This window comes from Eulemur rufifrons, unplaced genomic scaffold (genome assembly GCF_041146395.1).
Source record: "Eulemur rufifrons isolate Redbay unplaced genomic scaffold, OSU_ERuf_1 scaffold_246, whole genome shotgun sequence".
Taxonomy (NCBI): domain Eukaryota; kingdom Metazoa; phylum Chordata; class Mammalia; order Primates; family Lemuridae; genus Eulemur; species Eulemur rufifrons.
Window position 1 is genome coordinate 164,673 of NW_027183028.1, and position 4,387 is coordinate 169,059.

General features: G+C 54.6%; 1 pseudogene; it reads left to right on the forward strand.

The window, feature by feature from the left end:
- Positions 1-3,873: 3,873 nt before the first annotated feature.
- LOC138380003 (small nucleolar RNA U13) lies at positions 3,874-3,965 on the forward strand (annotated as a pseudogene).
- The last annotated feature ends 422 nt before the right edge of the window (positions 3,966-4,387 follow it).

Here is a 4,387-nt window from a genome sequence, read left to right on the forward strand (position 1 = left end):
CTGCCTTGGGGACATAGGCCAGACTACAAGCTCCCAAAAGTGGTGGTGGTGGTGGTGGTGGTGGTGATGGGGAGCGTAAAACGACAGAACGTCTTTCTGTCCTTTATTGGTTTCTCCTTTTTCCCCCCTAGGTGCCAAAAGACCTGAGACTGATGCCGAAAAGAAATAGGTACAGGCGCCCACGTGCACACACAAAGATATACGATCGAATACATCGTGTTGACAGTGGGGGAAACTGGAAGATGATGGGGAAGTATCACGAGCAACTTTGTATTTCTTCCAGGACAGGAAAATGGACACGAAGAGAAAAATTCATCGTTCTCGGCGTAGGATAAAAAGCCACATCTTGTTATATAATATAATTCATTCTGTGATTTAAGTTTTTATACGACATGATATTCGATAAGCCTAAAAAACAAGATAAAAGAGAAACAAACAAAAGGGAAAAAATAAAAATAAAAAAGACGACGGGCAGAGGCCTACGGTCCCGGGAGGAGGCAGAGAGCGGGAGGAGGGGCGCCTCCCGCAGACAACAGGGCGGGTGGGCGGAGACCCGCTAGAGGCTAGGGCTGCCCCGGGCGGGCCCAGAGCTGCGGGCCCGGGAAGAAGAGGGTGGGACCGTCCGGACCGTGCTCTCCTCCCCGCCCTCCACACCTCCCGGGAGTCAGCTCTTAAACTCCCAACGTCACCTGACTTTCCAGATCCCGAGGTCTGATCAAAGTGGCCGCAAGGTGACACCCAGCAACCGCTGCCGGTGTCATCCTGAAAAGAACGGACCCTATGACTGACGGGGGTGGGGCGGGGTGGGGGTGGGGCGCACAGTGGGTGGCCCGGCCAGCTCCCCTTCCGCCTCGGAGCGGATCGGATCATCTGGAACTTTATCCAGAGAGGAGAGAGTGCCCCTGGGTGTGTGCTAGAAGCCGGAGGGTTGGGGCAGGGACCTACCCAAGAGAGAAGTAGAGTACAGGGAGTTTCAGAGTTGACCCACTCACGATCTCGCCCTGGTCAATACAAGAGTGGCAATATCTGTCACCGTGGAATGAACACTTGGTACCGAAGACCTTTGTCTATGCTGGCCCCCCTATGCCTAGGGGGGGCATGTGGCCAGAATCTGACATCCTAAACGTCTTCGTAGAAAGAATTTGGGGGCGGGGGTGGGGGAGAGAGACAGAAATAGAAAAGAAAGGGGGAAAGAAATGGCTGCCACAAAACTATCAGAACAGATAAGCGACCGATAGGGCCTATCTGGTTAAGTTCTTTCCCTACCCAGAGAACGGTGGACACAGAGAGTCAGGGATAGAATTTCACGCTCGGCACTGTCTCTCGTGGCAGCGGGAAGGTGGAGGGTGGCTGAGGGTTCTATGCTCCTTTATCACACACCGTCAGGTAGGTCAGGTAAAATTGAGGACAGATTTCCAGTGTTTCGAGAAAGGAAGAGCACTCGTGCAGGCCATCTATCTGTACGTGGGAGAGTGTCCCCGAAAAGTGGCTTTCAGTGCCGGGATGTGCCTAGGCCAAGAAGGTTACACGATCCTGAGTGAGAATGGTCCGTCCCATAGAGTCAGTCGGTAGGAGGCCACCGGTCGAGACGGAACTGCCCCCCCTCCCACCCGCCCCCGCCCCACAGAGCAGACAGACTCAGAATGGAGTCACTCGGTGCCAGTGCCCTGCCCGGGTGCCCCATCATTCAACCGAACTGGGAAACAGGTGGGCTTTCCGACCCTCGGGAGGGAGCTTCACGGCGGGCGGACAGATCAGAAGGGGCCCGGCTCCCTTGAGCGGGCAGGCTGGGGACGGTCGGTGGGGTCTCTTGACAGGAGGCACCACGGAACCCTTGAGGCAATGTCGGGGGGCACCTATGTTGCGGTCCAAAGCTAGCGTCTGAGAAGTCGTCCCGAAAGCATGATGGCGTCAACAAGTCCCCTCCGTTCAAGAAACGAGATTCATTTCTAGAGGAGGGCCACCCACGCGGGAGAACCGTAGGCTTCCTGTGGACATTCTCTTCAAAAGGCAATTCACTCAGCGGAGTGAAAATCGGAAAAATCGCTGTCCTCTGACGCAGCTGCAGAGAAAAGATGGCACCAAAATCAATGAAACACACACATACACACACAAACACACCTCCTCCCATCTGAACGAGCACTCCGGACGGTCACATAGGGAGAGCGACGGGCTCTCTTCCCACCCTGTGGTTCTCTACCTTTCGTTGCGGTTTTTTCCCTCAGTGGATAGAGGAGGAGACACAGGGGGCTCAGCCGGCATGCGAGTGGGTTTATCATCCTCTGTGAGTATCAACACGCGACACCACCTAAGTGAAGGAACACACCGGTGTTTCATGTCATGTGGCTCAATGCCTGGCAGATACGAGCCTTTGCAGGCCTCCTCGTGATCGACAGGACGTCGCCTTGGACACGGACACATCTTGTCCCTCCCTCCCGAGGCGATAGGCGGTTCCGTACCTCCTCGGGGCCAGGGCACAGTCTGCCTAGGCACCTACAACACGTGTGGCAACAGCCTCGATGGCTCTGCCATGAGAACGAACTCCCGTGGCACGGGGGTGGGGCGAGGGGGGGGGGGTCGGGTGCTGAAGAATTCAGCTGAGTGAAGGAATGCCACGGGATTCAGAGTGCCATCGGTGGGCTGAGAGGCGAGCAGGGCGGGCTTTGAAAGGGTAACATTCTCCCTGCCTTCCGTCTGTCTGTGAATACAGAACGTACACGCCAGGCGGGGTGGCTCACGCCTGTAATCCTAGCACTCTGGGAGGTAGAGGCGGGTGGATCGCTCAAGGTCGGGAGTTCGAGACCAGCCTGAGCAAGAGCGAGACCCCCATCTCTACTAAAAATAGAAAGAAACTATATATCTAAAAATATATACAGAAACAGTATCTAAAAATATATACAGAAAAATATTAGCCGGGCACGGTGGCGCATGCCTGTAGTCCCAGGTACTCGGGAGGCTGGGGCAGTAGGATCGCTTGAGCCCAGGAGTTTGAGGTTGCTGTGAGCTAGGCTGACGCCACGGCACTCTAGTCTGGGCAACAGAGTGAGACTCTGTTTAAAAAAAAAAAAAAAAAAATATATATATATATATATATATATATATACACACACACACACACACACACACACGTATATCCAATTAGCTGGGCATGCTGGCACATGCCTGTAATCCCAGCTACTCGGGAGGCTGAGGCAGTCTGATCGCTTGAGCCCAGGAGTTTGAGATTGCTGTGAGCTAGGCTGACGCCATGGCACTCTAGCCAGGGCAACAGAACGAGAGACTCTGTCAGAAAGAAAAGAAGAGCGAGAGCGAGAGAGCGAGAGAAAGAAAGAAAGGAAGGGAGAGAAAGGAAAGAGAAGGAAGGGGGAGAGAGAGAGAGAGAGAGAGAGAGAGAGAGAGAGGAGAAAACTATTAAAAAATTCGGGACCAGATCCATCGGTCGGTACTCAGAAGCGTGACGATCGGGTGTTCCCGAGCACGTGTGAGATGTGTCTTCTCCCTGACGCCGCGTTTCCTCCACACACACATCACCCATCTGCCGTGGAAAAAAAGCAACAAAAAGAGAGAAAGAGATTAAGAAGGGAAAATGGAAACAGGGCAAAAGAGGAAGAAAGAAAGAAATTTCGAAAAAAAGAGACCAAAGTCACAGCGAGAAGGAAGAATACTGAGCCCAGAGCGACACCTAGTGACCACACCGTCACAAGCACCTAGGGCCCCAATTCGCCAGAGACATCTGGTGGACCCCAGAGCAACATGTGGTCGACCCGGGGCCATGGCGTCTGCAGCCGATTCCCAGGCGGGCACACGAGCCCGGGGAAACTCATTCTCAGCGCGGGGAGGAGGGGAGGGGAAATAATAGCAAAGTCACACCAGATCCCTTTCTAGTTCATAAACGTGTTGATTGCGTGTTCACGAGCACGTGTGAGAAGGGCCTCCTGGTGTGTCGGCACGTCACCCGCGTGACGTGAAACCATGAATCCGGGGGGGGGGGGGAGCGGAAAGGCGCGCAGGAAAAGGCAAAGAGAGAATAGATAAAATGAAAGGACCAAAAAGAAAGTCACACAGCAGGGTAGGGGAGTGAGAGCAAGTCGAGAGACTGCAGACAGAAACTCCGAGAGGAGAGGAATGCTCCGGAGCGCCCCTCGCCCCGCGCGAGAAGAATACCGATCGCAGGGTGACCCCTAGGGGCAGCGAGGCCAGAGAGACCAAATCCGTCCCGAAGCCTCCCTGTCAGGATGACAACCACAGACCAGACATCTGGTCAACCACCCAAGGACCAGACATCTGGTCAACCAGCGAACCCATGCGGAGGCCGCATGCAGCAGCGACATCTGTTCGACCACTCAGGGTGCTCCCTGCCGGGAGGGTGTGTCTCTATGTGTGTGTG